The sequence below is a fragment of the Sander lucioperca genome, chromosome 13 (genome assembly GCF_008315115.2).
Source record: "Sander lucioperca isolate FBNREF2018 chromosome 13, SLUC_FBN_1.2, whole genome shotgun sequence".
NCBI lineage: Eukaryota > Metazoa > Chordata > Actinopteri > Perciformes > Percidae > Sander > Sander lucioperca.
In genome coordinates, this window is record NC_050185.1 from 4,091,199 (window position 1) to 4,107,500 (window position 16,302).

Consider the following 16,302-nt stretch of genomic DNA (forward strand, 5'->3'; position numbering starts at 1 on the left):
GCATATACTGCATATGCATCCCCGCTCCCCCGCCCCGTTCCCCCCTGTCATCCTGTGCAATATATCCATCATTCATTCATAAATTCTGAAAAAAAAACTCCTCTTTAGTTAATTGCCTGGGAAAATTTAATTTCAAACGAAAGCTTTCAAAAGAGAAAGATATAATTAAGTTGCAGGGATCTCTCTGCCCCCTCCTTGTCCGGGGGGGGGGAGGGTGCGAGGGGACATGTGCTGTGAGCTGTGCAGCTCTGCACCGCACTGCTCCGTGTCAGGGAAGTCATACACCCATGTTTAAAGCAGAATGTTACGTAAAGCCTCCCCCTCTGCACAGGCTTACTGCACCAGACGCTGTGTCCTTGCCTGGGCTGCTCAAGGTTCCCAAAAGGACAGGCTGCTAAGAAGTTGGGAAGGACGGGGCCCTGTGATAGCCTGCAAAGAGGGAGAGGGCGGGAGAGGGGGTGGGGGGGGTGGGGGTGGGAGCTGCTGCCTGTGACAGCTTTGGACTTTGAATTCAGCGCCAGACAGGCTCATGCATCAATCCCTCAACTTACAAAGACAAGCCACTAACCTTGACGAGGCCAGGGACTCTTCAGGAATGAGTGGCATTTTCACTTAGCCCCAGCTCTCCCCTGCACTCCTGCCACCTAACCTGGTTAAAATAAGACACAGTTGAATAACAGCCCACATCAGCCCCTTAGGCTGCTTAGACCAAGTCAGGGACATAAGCAATAATACACAAATAGCATTAGTACACAAGGTGCAGTAGCCTTGTCTGATGCTTAGGGTTGGGTATTGTTTTTTCGATACCGGTGCTACAACGATACTTTTAAAAAGGGTGCCAGTGCCTAAATGATGCTTGAACCGATACTAAAAAAAGAGCACAAATCGACAGTCGGTGACATTGAAGAACGGCTTGTTTACAGCTAACCTGCTGCCAAGTGCAGTGTTAACTAGCGCCACGTGCAGCGATGCTTCTGTTGCCTCTAACGTCCGTTTCGGAGCACCGGAGAGCAGCGCAGGCATTTACGTGGCACCAAAATGAGGCACCGGAATTTGCGTTGGCTTTCGGCCCCGGTAGATACCGGTCTTCAGGGACCAAGTTTGGGTACCCAACCCTACTGAGGCCTGTCACGAGCGGTTTTGTTGGGAGTGAGGCACGACGCGAGCTCACGTGAATCCATGTTTGCTATGATCCTTGAGATCAACGATAGCATTATCGCAGACTTGCATGTTCCAACTGCAACAAAAGCGACGACCACACACACCAGTATCAGTATCACACCATCTTTCTCCCATGTATTCCTCTGTGAGAAAACAAAGGCAGACGCTCTCCATCACATGCTCGAACAGGCTGGGTATATTCCTCCTATCTGTGAGCGTCTGTCCTCGTTCCCTTTTTGCAGCCCGCCCACTCTGTCACGCCTGTGACATTGGCCTGCTCGTGGCAAAGCAGAGACCTTCCCCTGCTGTCCTGACTGCAGCATCCTGGCAAGCGCGCTCACCACAATGGTAGAGAAAAACCTTTTTTCCTACTGCACCTCAACAGCCCCGGGGGCAGCAGCTCTGCTACAGGAGCAAGAGAGGCAGAGAGGGAGGGAAGGAAGGAGCGAGGGAGGGAGTCATTTCCACTCCGCTCCTCTGCTGTGACTACACCAGCACCCGGCCAGGGAAAGAGTCAGCTCCTCTCACATCACCCAGGAGGTCTGCTGCTCCACGCTACATCTCCTCTGTCTTTACTTAATGTATCAGAGGCGAGGGGCGGCGGAGTTTGGGTGTTGAGCTGGTAGCTCTGTTACCACAGCACAAGGTAGCTTGATGCCGTTTCCCCCAGCTCTGCTTCATTGATCGACACAGTTAGGCTTCCACATGTTGTTTGCGAAACGGGCCGATACTTCATGTGGATAACGTGCAATTTATTTGACCCGCAATATCTTCCCTCTTTTCGCTCTCCCTTCCCCTTTAGCGAGCAATTTCAGCAAAGTCTAAATAATTCATGGCAATTGCAATCAGCCGCGATCAATCGGTGGAGATAATTGAGGGGCCTGTCATTGCGCCAAGGTGAAGCGCGAAGGCAGAGGGGTGGAGAGTTGGAGGTGAGGGTGAAGAGGGAGGAGGAGGAGGAGGAGGTGGGACGGGAGCCATTCAACAGATGAGCTCTGGCTAGTATAGCTCTCAGGGGTTGCAACGGAAGGTGTTCCATCTTTCTTCCTTTGCATTTCGCCATTCCAGCCCGCATCCAGGAGCGATGGCAGTAAAAGACGCATTTAGCACTTCCTGCCTTGTCATCAAAATGAGTCCCATTGACTTTGGTTGCCTCCTGTTCATGGCAGAAGCGCCAACAGGAGCAGGAGTGATTGTCTCTCATCAGATAGTGCCGCTATAATGGAGAGCCCTCACTAAACCCTATCTTCTAAGCAGCACACAGTGGGAATACTCACCAACTGCCCACACAATGATCTGATTTCAGAAATCAACATAGACTTCAGTCATTTTATGCCTTGTTTTCTGACACACTCTCATTCTTTGGGTATTCTAGTGGCAGAATATTCGGAGATAAAAATACTAAAATGCAGTATAAAAATGAGTAAAAAGCAAGTTTCCGCGTGCCTCTTTATGTACGCGTCTGCCCAACTCATTTCACCTTTAGGATAGCGCAGCTCCGTTTTAATGTCTGTATTGTATTTTCATTTTTTTTTTTATTCAATTTTCTTGGCTTCAGTCGCTACATCGTTCTGTTTACACATTTAATAGCTCAAGCCTCGACATTTTAGCCTCGCCTTCGTCATATCTATTTCAAGATTTTTTCCATTCCAATTGTATGCAATCTGTCCTGTTGTGGTATCGCGACGTGCGTGTACGATACTGTACTCTGTAATATACTTGCGTGTGCGTGAGAAATGCAGCGAGAGATAAGCAGTGTGGAGGAGGAGGCCGAGACAAAAGTCAAGATACTAAGGAGTGCTATTATCCCCTTAACAGTAACATGCCAAAAACTTTGTTTGCAGTGCAGTGCAGCATTGTCTAGTCTTGTATTGGCTTGTCAATTTTGAGACAAATGTTTTACTCCGACTATGACATTTACAGCACAACTGTTGCGGTGTAAATCTCTTCCCAATAACAGCAGCAGTATTGAGTATCGTTATTAGTAGAGAGTGCCTGCCCTCTGAACCAACAAACAACAAAATAATTTGGCTTAATGCATGCTCCACACAAATATTATAGAGCCCAAACAATTAGAGAAATGAGCTTGTGGCCAAAAGGTCTCTGGCTTGAATCCTCAGTGGGCTGACAGAGTGCGGACCTGTAAGTGGATGAGAAATACTTCTATTCCTCAACATCTACTGTCAAAGTGCCCTTGAACAATGTTCGTCAGCCAACAACACAAGTGCTGGGCAGCTCCCAGGTCTATAATAAATCAAAAACTCTGCAGTAAAATGCATGACACTTGTTCTGGTAGATTGCACATTAGTTTGTTTTTGTTTGCACATTAACTCTAACTAAAAAAAAAACGGGATGCCACCCTAAATTGTGTGTGCCCCGTGTGTCATGCTATTGTGACTGACAGATTTGTCAAACAGTTGGGTTTGAGTTGGCACAGTGGTAGTAGTTAGAGTTAGAGAGGCTGTTAGTAGAGATAAGTGCCTGGGCAGGTACTCTTGCAACTGTGGCATCACCCTGTATCAAAAGACATCAAATTACTTAAAAATGGGAACGGAGAGTCACTAAGTCACAACAAGCAGGTGGATTCAGTAGGGCTGTGCAATTAATCAAATTCTTACAGCGATTTCGGCTCCTAACAATCACAAAAACAATGCCATCTGGAAAAAGGATTATTTTGCACTTTACATTTTGCAAGCAAACTCTTACTTTGCCTTGTGCTCTGAAGGGGAATTCAAAAAGTTCCGCGGGTAAAGTATTAAGGAAAATGTCACAGTTCAAGGTGTTTTCACTGTTTCAATGCTTTTTTAAGTTCAATAAATGCAATGTCGTTCCAAAAGTCAATGAGCAATCATGTTTAATAATCGTGATTTCAACACTGACCAAAAAAAAAACTGTGAATATGATTTCTTCCCATAATCGAGCAGCCCTAGGAGCCCTAGGATTCCGTAACTACTTCATGTTTTTTGTGCTATAATGAGAACACAGGTGTCCAGGTCTGGACGAGCACAATCTCACACACACACACATATACACACACACACACATCAAAACATGCCACTTTCATACAGCAGCAGTGGCGTTTTGATGGCAGATAAGATTTGCTGTCCTGAGAGGCAGCCAAGGCGGATAAGGGAGTAGAGTGCAGAGTCCAGTCTTGTGACTCTTCAGCAGCCTCAACATCATTTGCATTTGGCCATTTGAATGTCCTCTGGTTCTGTTGCAAGCTACTGCACACCGCTCAACAGCAGCTCCCTGGACTACAGGTCAAATCAAGCTCCATCCAATACACAGGATCCTTTGAGTTACACTCAACACACAACTTCTTTCAAAGTGCAACTGTGAAGTTGGGCTATAAATGTGCAGGTTTTTAGTTATCTGTGGCAAAAGAGGACAAGCCGAACTACCTTGAACATCTTGTGTAAGTCAGGTCAAATAATTAAGCAGCTTAAATGCTCAACAAAAGAAAGGCTGAAAAGGCAGACCTCTAGACACAGACAGTATTTAGAAGGCTTTAAAAAAGTTGGACTTTTCTCCACGTTACTTTAGGTCGTTAGTCAAAGTTACAGTAGTTGTGCGGAAGGTAGCACATTAACCGAACACAGGGCACTTTGTTTGTTTTTTTTATCCTCATATTACGACATCCAAAACAGGTTGCTGCTGGGAAGCTTTGTAAATACCCTTTTGGAACCTGAACTGAAGTTCTCTGCCCTCTTTTCTGTAACTCGCAGCAAACTCAGCCCCTGACCTTTTGCCTCCGCGCCGACTCAAAGTCCAATGAAGCAAGAGGACATTTCAGAAAGGAAAAAAAAAAAAAAAAAGGAACACCTACGCAAAGGCCATCGAAAAAGTCCTCCCTGGCACAGAGTGAAAAAAAAACATCCAAGTCCATGAACTCTATCAAAACATATCTGACATGATGACTCAGTGATGTGACAGGCTGCAACAGACCAACTTCAACCAACTGCACGTTGGTCTGCAGACTGAACCGATACCCTTCCAAACACTTGAAGGGACCTGCCATTGGTTACACACAAGTTAAAGATGTGGTGTTGGCAGCAAGGCAAAAGAAAATGACCATTAATGGGGATCATTAACTAAACCATGAATCTAGAAACTGGCTGTTTATGGTGCATTGAAAAGACAAATGTCACCTTCATACTGACTGTAACATTGCCTTGTAGCAAAAGACACAGTGCTTTGTGACATGTTTAACTACCTTCACCTACACTGGATTTACTTTACATGAGCCTTTGTCACTAACATATATCCCCCCCGAGTTGGACTGCAGAGTAGAACACAGAATATGTCACTACAGGGGCATATAAAATAGATGCAAGGCACATTTAAGATTCTTAAATGTGACATTATGACATTAATACAATTTAGAACCAATTTCAAATCAAAAGAAATGAAGAATAAAAAGCTCCCCAGTGATGTATGAGGCTGGCCAACCAGGTAGATTTCTCATTAAGTAGCCTAATGTACCCAGTGGCGGATTTAGCATTTTTTGAGGGGCCCAAGGCGAACACAGGAGCCCTCCCCATCTGTTGTTCTCCACCCTTTTTTCAATGTTTATTTAACGTTTTTCAAAACCAACATGAAAAAAAAAAACGTAGTATAATGTTCCCTCAGCATTTGGTTTTTGTTTACAAGCTGTATGTTAAATGAGCGGTGACGTTAAATCAGCCGTTTTCATGTAACGTTGTTCTAAGGTACCGTCTATGTGCTGGAGCGGTGTTTAATGTTAAAATGTGGTCTGAGATGTATCTGGAATTGTTCATTTACTCTGTGGGGTATCTGTAACGTTAAAAATGAACAGACTCACAGTAGTAAAACTGATTTTATTCTGATCCAAAGACTATCAATCCTAGTGGAAACACTGTATGTGTGTGCTAAGAGAGAAAGACAATGTAGTATTTTCCATAAGACCTTATGAAATAAACATGCTTGAGTATTGTAGATCTTATAGTATTATTTTCCACCTGCAGTTACACACTTAAAAAAAGAATGTGGCTGGTAAAAAAGTTGAGTGGCTGGTAGATTTTGGAATCCACCAGCCAACAGTGGCAGGTGGACAACAAAGTTCATTTCCATCCCTGCATACAAACCGTACAGTACAATGAAGTAGAGGGTGACAATTTCACTGTTGGTGACGTGACAGGGATGGAATAGAGCATAGAAATCAACGTTGTCAACGTGTTTTGAGCGTGAGAAGATCTCCGTTAGGAAATACGTAATGAAATGGCCTAGGCCTGCAGGTAATGCATGTATAGTGTAGCCTAAATTTCGAGGTAACCTCAGCGATTTGACCGCGATTAACCAAACGCACACACGCGTCATCAACTGGCAACATCTCTTTTTCTTTCTCTCTTTTCCGGCAGGTGGCGTGCGAGCCTGCTCGCGGTGTGAAGCGCGTGTCCGCGACAGAGTCTGATAACTTTAGACAACATACGGAACGAAACGGGAGCGGGACGGGATTCGGGAGTCTTTCTCTTGGGATTTTGCAGGATAGGATTGCAGTATTTTTTTTTTATATTTTCATGGGCTCGGGATGGGATGGGAGCGACAATTGATTCCCGTGTCACCCTCTACAATGAAGTGAAAGGGGGTTGTTGATGCCAATTGGTCTTGTCAGACATCCATGCGTTTTAGCGTATGGATTTTTAGAATGACATGATTAATTATTGAAGAGTAAAAAAAAATAAGCTTGACCATAGGTTTAATAGGTGTTAATGGGGCCCCTGGTAGTTTCGGCCCCAAGGCATATTTCCTACCTTTGCCTAATGATAAAGTCCGCCTCTGAATTACGGACCCTACCCTGGGCAAAGATAGATTATAATACCTTGGAAACCTCATTTAGGACTCAAGCTCAACATAGCTGATAACTACAACTCGAGGTTGATTTAAAACCCTTAGAGATCTTTTTTTTTTTTTTTTAAAAAAAGGAGCAGGACTTGCCAATAGTCCATTTACAGAATAGTGCAACTCTGACGTGTTTCCCATTGGTGGTGCTAAAACTACTTCAAAATAGGAGGCTGTCTACTGTTTTGACCCGATGTGATTAACTACATGGACTGTACTAACGTTACATTGCAGCCCCTGTGACATGGACAGCCCTACAGTGTGTATTGTTACTAAATCAGCCCATCGAGGGTTATTATTCATTCAGTGTTCATGGCCAGTCAGTGTGACAGTAGCGACAGTTAGCGTCACTTAGAAAATTAGCAGGACGCTTTCATTCGATTCAGCCGCGGTCGGTCCGTATATGAGAATACATTAACTACAGTTGACATTCATTTCACACAGATAAATGCCTCTATTGTATGCCTAATTTACTGCTTATGGTAGCCAGGAATTAGGAAATACAGACACTGAACGACTCTGTGGGCTAAAACAGAAGCCTATAGCACCGCACGTAGCCAGGTCTATCCTCCACTTCTTTATGCAGCGTTTTCAGCTATATCCATATGAGCCTCTGCTCGCCTTACGACACACAAACAGCCTCCCCTACCCTCGACAAAACACGCTATAATCTAGCATAATCCTCGACACCGCGTCCCGTATGCGTGTATTTTTCACCCCCAGAGGTAATAATTATTCTCCATATATGACAGTGCGTTTATCTGTAGCACGTACGTTAGCTAACGTTAGATCCCCTACCTGCGTTGTCCACCCCACAGTCAGCCGGAGAGCCGCATCGATATTATTCGACAGGAGGAGGCAAATCCAATGAAAACGGCCGCATCTGTCTTGACACTTTTGGCACGGAACAAAAATGGCGAGGCAGGCTTTAGGGGGAAGAAAAAAAAAAAAAGAAAAAAAAAAAATCAAAATTTTAGTCCAAAAAAAATTGCCTCGTTTTCTTGTGTGTGTTGCGACTGTGAGCGCGCTGAGGTGTGTAGCGTGCAGTCTGTGGGAATTGTTTATTCTCGGAGTCCCCTCGCTGTGGAGAAGTGAGCGGAGACAGGCACACTCCTCCTCCTCTGCCTGCCGCTGACACCACCCTTAAAGGAACAAGCCTTCAGTCCAGGGGCGGTTCTAGAGGGGGGGGGGATTGGGGGATAATCACAACTCGGCTCTTTTCAAAGTTTTTGTTCCTTTTTAAGGTTTTTGTCTAGAACTGCCGCTGCTTAACTCAGCTGCTGCCCACACACTCCCACTGCCAATAACAAGAATCATAAGGCTCATAGGCGCCGATACCGTGGGTGCTCCGGAGCTCGAGCACCCACGGAAAATACTGAGCACCCATGTCATGGGCGCCAGACTGCCAGTAGGCTACATTAATTTACGTGCGCCTGTGAGCACCCATGGAGGAAAACATAAATCGGCGTCTATGATAAGGCTAATGACATAATAAAAATAATAATAATAATAGTACGCTAATGATATAATAATCATAATAATAATAATAATAATAATAACACAACAGTACACTAATGACATAATAATAATTATAATGATAATAATAATAATAATATGCATTAAATACATATGTTTTGTATGTTCGTTTAGTTGCTCTTAAGCATAACTATTTTTGTACGTTTTCATTGTCATTGATTTGTCATATTGTTAATGTGAGTAGTAGTTGTTCCAGGGACAGTAGTACTGTTAGTATGGCTCAGTAACATTAACAGCAGCTGTAACAGTGGCAGCACTAGCAGTATACTGTATTTTAGCTCTTTTGTGAAACGCTACAATCTCCAGAAAGTGCCTCACAGAAAATATCAGCAGGACACAGAGTCAAGGCAATCTTAAAAGTTGGGCTTTACAGAATAAGTTAAAGGGGCACTCCAGCGCTTTTACACAGTTAACAGTGTCATATCGTTGTCAGGGGGAGTAGCCTACCACGCAGCCTGTGAAAACAGTTGTACAGTATAATGTCTTCTGTGGCTCTGGAGGAAATGTCTTAAAGGAGCACTGTGTAGGATTTAGGGGGATATATGGGCAGAAATAGTATACAATACTCATAATTATGTTTTCATTAGTGTAAAATTACCTGAAATTTAAAAATGCTGTGTTTTCGATAGCTTAGAGATTAGAATATCTAAGCTAACCTTCATGTCTACATAGGAAGTATATAGTAGCCCAAAACCTCACAGTGGCTCTAGAGAGGGCCTTTCACGTTTTTACATTAGGCTACCTTAAGGCCACTGCAGGTTCTACTACACCATTGGAAAGGGAGGGGTGAGCGGAAGGGTAGCCTCGCATTACCAGATCATACTCCACAGCGCTGCGGAGGAGGGTCTGGCTAGTCCACACAGCATTCTGGGATGGGAGAAAAACGTGCTCTGGTTTACTGGTATTTCTTTAAACCAATCACAATTGTCTTGGGCGGGGCTAAGTGCCGGACGGAGCCACGGTGACGCTGCAAAATAGCCTCGGGAAGGAACTTGTTTTGGTGGAACGTGTACGTTCAAAAGTAGTTTTAGTCGTGCGAGAGAAAACTCAGATTGGACAGATAGTCTAGCTAGCTGTCTGGATTTACCCTGCAGAGATCTGAGGAGCAGTTAATCATAGTCCTCAGAAATCCACCAGAGGTTAGAACGCCAACACAAAGAAAGAGGAAGGTAATGGACATCTGGGTGAAAATGAGGGACATCCGGCGGGACATCTGGCAGCAACGGAGCAATCCCGGAAATGAAATGTTGTCCTGACGATGTCATCAGGAGGGTTAGAATCGGTCTGGGTTTGGAGAATGAAAGCCTGCGCTACATACTGGGGCAGGGAGTTTGAAAGATTGTGAGCATTTATCGGACAAGGCAGTTCAAAGAAATATGCTTTTAAGTTGTTAAGTAAACGTAGGATCCAGTGATGTTGAAGCTTGACCCATAGTAAAGAGTAAAGATCAGAATAGCTCAGCCTGAGCTGCATCGATTCTGACTTCTTGTTTTATTAATGGGACTCTCAGGAGTCTCCCAACTTTGTGGAGGTGCAATACTGAATCACTATTTTAGGGTCTGCTCAAATATGAGATTTACTTTAACCTGACTATTAATGTCAAATATAAAGCATGGCATATTCTAATGGTGGATTATTATTAACCTGTGTTTCTTTTCATTTCTGGAATAAAGATAGCTTTTTTGTTGGGCCAACATAATGCATAATGGTGGGAAATGGAATTTCCATCATTCATTATTATGGGACACAGTAAGTTTCTTTGTACAAATGAACAGTCCAGTACCAATTAATGTGCAGTCTGAAATCAAAAACCGTAATGGAGACTGTACAATAATTCCATAACCTATGCCCATATAACAACAGCAGGTTAATAAAAATGGCCTTTCAGTTAAATGAAGAATAAAGTAAGAGGTGGCTCAACCAACAACAAATCATTAGGCCTCTCCTCGGATAAGGTCCAAACTTTGAGAGTTAAAAGAATATATCTGCCACAGGACTGGAGATTTACTCTCTGCCTCAGCACACAGAGACCAAGTGGAGAAAATGAACAACATCATCGCCATCGAGGTGCCCTTGAACACGGCACCGAGGCAGCTCCCAGGTGTGAACGTGTGTCACTAAAGTGTGAAGCAGCGTGTCATTCATAAACAGCAGATGTGACTGTATGAAAACCTCTTAAATGACTTAAAACTATATCGCGTCATGTTTTTTTTCGATCGTCATTACGAGGGAATCGTTCTCACAGTAGTAGTTTCAATCTACACTTATGATTGTGCACCACATTCTTTTCTGACATCTCATGCTAATCTGTGCTATCATGTCCACTGGCCTGCAGTCAGTCTCCTCAACATGGCCTTGAACAAAATGTCTCTGAGGACCTGGGGAACATCAGTGTTCTCACGAATAAGAACACAACAACATAACCTACTTCTACCCATCCCTGTCTCTGTTTCCCTTTTCAAATATCCAGGATGGGGGGTAGTCTGTGTGTGTGTGTGTGTGTGTGTGTGTGTGTGTGTCTGTGTGTGTGTGTGTGTGTGTGTGTGTGTGTGTGTGTGTAACAGAGCGTGTGCATGTTTGTGTGTGTGTGTATATGTGTGTGTGTGACAGAGTGTGTGCATGTGTGTGTCTGTGTGTGTGTGTGTGTGTGTGACACAGATCGTGTGCATGTGTTTGTCTGTGTGTGTCTGTGTGTGTCCGTGTGTTTGTCTGTGTGTGTGTCTGTGTGTGTGTGTGTGTGTGTGTGTGTGTGTGTGTGTGTGTGAGACAGAGCGTGTGCATGTTTGTGTGTGTGTGTGTGTGTGTGTGTGTGTGAGACAGAGTGTGTGCATGTGTGTGTGTGTGTGTGTGTGTGTGTGTGTGTGTGTGTGTGTAACAGAGCGTGTGCATGTTTGTGTGTGTGTGTGTGTGTGTGTGTGTGAGACAGAGCGTGTGCATGTGTGTGTCTATGTCTGTGTGTGTGTGTGTGTGTGTGTGTGTGTGTGGGTGCGTGTGTGTAAGACAGAGCGTGTGCATTTTTGTGTGTGTGTGTGTGTGTGTGTGTGTGTGTGTGTGAGACGGAGCGTGTGCATGTGTGTGTGTGTGTGTGTGTGTGTGTGTATGTGTTTGGGAGGGGGGGCAGCTCCTCCTCCCACTGCTCTGCTATCACATCACTCTGTGTTATTGGCCACTTGTATTCAGCCAGTTGGACACTGTGCCTTTCTAACCTGCAGCAACCCCACCGAGGTGTTTAAACTGTAATTCAGTTCATTGCCAGTAGTATAAACAGAGGCGGCACTTAACATGTCAGTCAGGTAAATTGGATAGTTTTCTTTTTACAAGGCTGTTGTTCACACTAGGTGTTACCTCCAATTTGCATTTTGAGCACAACAGCAGTTAAAAGTCTGATCAAAGTCCTCGCCAAAGTGCTATTCATAAAAAGTTGATGTTGCTGCGTTTATTGTTGTTGTCGGATCGCACCACGAGTTGTGCACGGGACAGTATTTTTTGTGTTCAGTCGTTACCATCCGCCTTAACTTGAGATGAGCAGACCGGCTCGGTGATTTGGATGGTATCTCACCTTGCAACCTCTGAACTGCAGTGACCTTTCATCTTTGAACTCCGACCCCAAATGCCACATAAATGGAGATACAATATCCTCCCTTTCATTCCTTCCCCCAGCCAGAACGCACTGAACTTTGCCCCCTGATGCTTTTTCACAGAAATGTGGTTCAGGAAAACTTTGTCCTTTGACCTGCTCAAAGTATATGGACAGATTGTGGCTAACAAAAAAACAAAAACAAAAAAAGTCTGAGGCCTGTTTGAAAACATTTTGTCATGATTTTATTTATGTACATGATTTAACACACTGTGAGGAAGTGCAGGAAAGACAGCTGGTTAACAGGCCGGTTGCAGCTGTGGCTTCAGAGACAAAAGAAGTGAAGAAAATGGAAAAAGTGTGTCGCAATATAAAAAGGGAAGGGTTAACAAGCATTTAAATGTCATTAGGACAACAGACTTTGTTGTTTAACAAGACTGACTTTTTACGATGCTGTTAGCACAGTTAACAGTCGTAGGAAGTGAAAGTGAGTGGGACTTTGGGACCGAATTGGATCAAAAGTACAGTGAACATTTCAATTTCAAATCGCAGCGGAAGGCATTATTCAACAAACGAGGCTTGTTGTCATGTAGAATATTGTTTCTCTAATCAAACAACTTCAGACTTCCCAACTGATTGAAACAATATAAGTATTTTGTGAAAGCAGTGATACTTCAGTTGACAAACACATATATTCCAAAGCCATGCACCAGATCTTTTTCCATCTGTATAATACTGTAATATAGTCAGTTCATCTGTGACTCACCTTTCATGTCAGCATGAGTTCTCTGAGCGGCTACCAGGGGCAATTGGATTATTTGGATGGGATGTGTAGATTTGATTTGTTCCTCCATCCAGGAATAGAGGCATCTGACCCCAGCCCTCTTTAGAATTTCTATACTGTACTGAACTGAATGTTTTAAGGTAGAGAAGAAAAAAAAAGAGATGGAAAACATATGAATGCGTGGGCAAAGGTCGGACCTGCAGTGGCGTTCTTTTGGCCCGGCAGTGCAAACAGAGGAGAGTTTAGATTCAGACGCCTGATTGTCTCAGAGGGAGGGAGCTGGAGTGTCAGCAGACATTAACCCTCCACCTTTGACCTGTACTCCCCAATTTCAGCTGTAGTCACTCCCAAGGTTTTGGCGTGAAGGAAGGCCCTTCCTTGGAGGAGGCAGGTGCGAGGCGCAGTGGGGGTGGCCTGCTGGAAGTCACACCATACTGTAACCTTTGAACTGGAATGAGTATAGGATGGTTGTGACATTCCCCATGTATACAGTTGCAGGGAAAGGTTCTACTAAAAACCATGTGACGCAGCAAAAACCTGCCCCACAAAGACAGCTGAGCCACATTTGGATTCTTCAACCCTGCCGAGGCCACATGTTATATTCAACAAAGTAAATAAAGGAATCAGCATGTAAATCTACGTTCGCTTTTCTCAAAGTAATCTTGACAAGGCCGGTGTGCCTGAACTTGCCAAACATTGAACATGAACGTGACATCTTTTTTTCCAGACTCAACATCCCCGGCCTTGTGATTACAGTAGTGGATTATTCATTAACGAGCGAAACTGTCTTTTATTGGAGCAACAAACTATGGATGGGGGAAGAAAAATGCGTGACCTCTGTTCAAAATCAACAGACACGAGTGATTATGACTGGATTATGGCCGACATGCTAAACAGCCATCTCAGTAAATATTCCACTTTTGTCCTTGAAGAGTGTCAGGGAGATGAAACTATGTCTGATAGACAAGATAGATAATTCCAGTGCAACGCAGCACTGCGCTAAGAGAGGAGGTACCTGAAAGTCACAGCTGCCACTGTCAGGAAAGGTGTGCCAAACTGCTGATGCCGTGTGATGACCCCCCCTCCCCCCCCCAATCTCTCCCATTTCACATTATTCTCTCATCAGACTCACAATCAGCACGTTTCTGTGAGTTATTTAAGTTTGCGCTGCCAGGAAAAGTGTTCCGGCAAAGCAACGTTATATTTAACTGAGGTCATCGTGGGACGTTGAGAAATGTCTCCTGACGGGGCCTCAGACAGTTGATATCACGGTCGCCGTCCAGGTATGCCAGTGTTATTTAGTGCAGCAGCTCCGTGTTGAGTTTCTCTGGAGGGCCAATGATCTTTCACTGAAAGGATCCACACTCCGCCGAGGGATATCATGATGTTGACCTCACAATAGGGATGGTGTCTGCTTTCCCATTCAACCGCGTCTTCAGTCCGCTACCCGTGAACAGAAGAATACGCTTCATAAAGTCTATGGTTTCCAAAAAAAAAAAAAAAGAAGGAAACAATCTCCATGGCCATCCTGCCTGGAGCTGTTTTGTTAGGGTGTGACTGAGACACTGCAGAGAGGTTATTCAATAGTCTACATGACCTGAACGCACACAGCATGTAAAGTTCCGAGGTGAAACAACTAGCGCTTGCTCCAAAAAAAAAAAAGGGGACATCCTCACTTGATTAAAACTGTTCATCTCATCATTTTTGCTTTTACCCCTGCAAAGCTAATCTTCTGCCAGGGAATCAATTGTGAGGCTGCTGACAGCAGTGGGAATGTTTACATCTCCCTACGCCTGTCCTCATATCTGATGTTTAACCCATACCCACTTGCTCTGAAATCAGAAAAAAATCAAGAGGAATTTTGGAGTTGTTTTTGGATAACTGTCAAAGTATGGGAAAACAGGTCACTGCGTAAGCGCGGCTGCCTCCGTGTGAGAGCACTGGGTTTGCATGTGTGTGTGTGTGTGTGTGTGTGTGAGTGTGAGAGAGAGAGACACACACACAGTTTGCGCGTGTGAATAGGAACGCAGGCAAGACTAGGTCGACTCCTGTGTGGGTGAGTTGCCTCGCGTCCCTCTGAACATGCACTGGCCCTGCATCTTGTTGACCTAGTTGGTGCTCTTTGACTAATCCCTGATGATTCTGCGGGTGTTTTGGGAGGAGCGCTTCTCCAGTTTCCTCCACATTTGAATATCAGATGGCGAAGGCGTGGCCTCGCTGAAAAAAAGAAGAAAAAAAAAACCCCATCCTGAACTGCCAAGGGATTTAACTGGAGCGTCTGCCAACACAACATGCAATGTTGTTGTAGTGCTCCCTGCACCCCCCTCTCTCTCTCTCTCTCTCTCTCTCTCTCTCTCTCTCTCTCTCTCAATTCAATTCAATTCAATTCAATTCAATTCAATTCAATTCAATTCAATTCAATTCAAGGTTACTTTATTAGCATGACTGTAGGTACAGTGTTGCCAAAGTACAAGCAAAACAGAATAACACAGTAACAATTAGAACGTTGACAGTATTAAGGGACACAGTAACGTAACATGAAAAATTGCATGTACACACTCACTTTCTCTCTCTCTTTCCCACACACACACACATACGCATGTACACACACACACACACACACACACACACACACACACACACACACACACACACACACACACACATAGTGCATCTCACTATCTTTGTGGGGACCTGTTTTTGACATAATGCATTCCCTACCCTCACCCTAACCATAACCTAATTCTAACCCTAATCCTAAAACCAAGTCTTAACCCTCAAACAGCCCTTTAAAGTTCTGGGGTCCAGCATTTTGGCCCCACAAAGCTGTCGGGACCCCACAAGTACTGGACTCCCGGTTTTTGGACCCCATGAATATAGTTAAACAAGAACACACACACACACACACTTAGACAGTCTATGCATTACAATACATTAGATTAAGTACAGACATTAGGTCGGGCATTGTGGCAAGGTGTCCGAGGGTAACCCTCTCTTTCTCTCTCTCTATCTCTCTCTCTCTCTCTCTCTGCTATCATGGGTCTTCTCCTTTCACCTACTCGTCAGACATAAAAGGCACCAATATTTTTTGCTCATATTGACCCCACTGGTTCAAAGCGACACTGATACTTTACTGTGTTTGTCCAAGAGCGTGGGTATTTGTGTTTTTTCTTCTAAAGCGATTAGAGGCCGGGTTGTAGGTTGTTCTTGTATGAGGTTTTATTACTTATGTTTGGGCGATCCGATTGCTCTTTAACCTTGTTGTTTATGCCTCTTCTAACCCACTCTTTCACTAAGTATGGGCCATTTGCGAGCACAATGAGTCGCAGATGTGCCGTTAATGACATAGGCCGCAAGATTTCTGTAAAACACCTTCAGAATG

At 44.3% G+C, this 16,302-nt stretch overlaps 1 protein-coding gene across 3 annotated transcripts in view; it reads right to left on the reverse strand.

Moving 5' to 3' along the window:
* The window catches only part of nrip1b (nuclear receptor interacting protein 1b), a 46,108-nt gene extending 37,959 nt beyond the window's left edge, over positions 1-8,149 (reverse strand). For 2 of the 3 annotated variants that reach the window (XM_036008831.1, XM_036008832.1), the window contains exon 1: positions 7,822-8,149. The gene's annotated coding sequence lies outside the window, so the exon portion shown is untranslated. Of the gene's footprint in view, positions 1-568; positions 650-7,821 lie in introns of all 3 variants that reach the window. The other variant, XM_031310803.2, reaches the window with a different exon arrangement.
* Between the last annotated feature and the right edge of the window lie 8,153 nt (positions 8,150-16,302).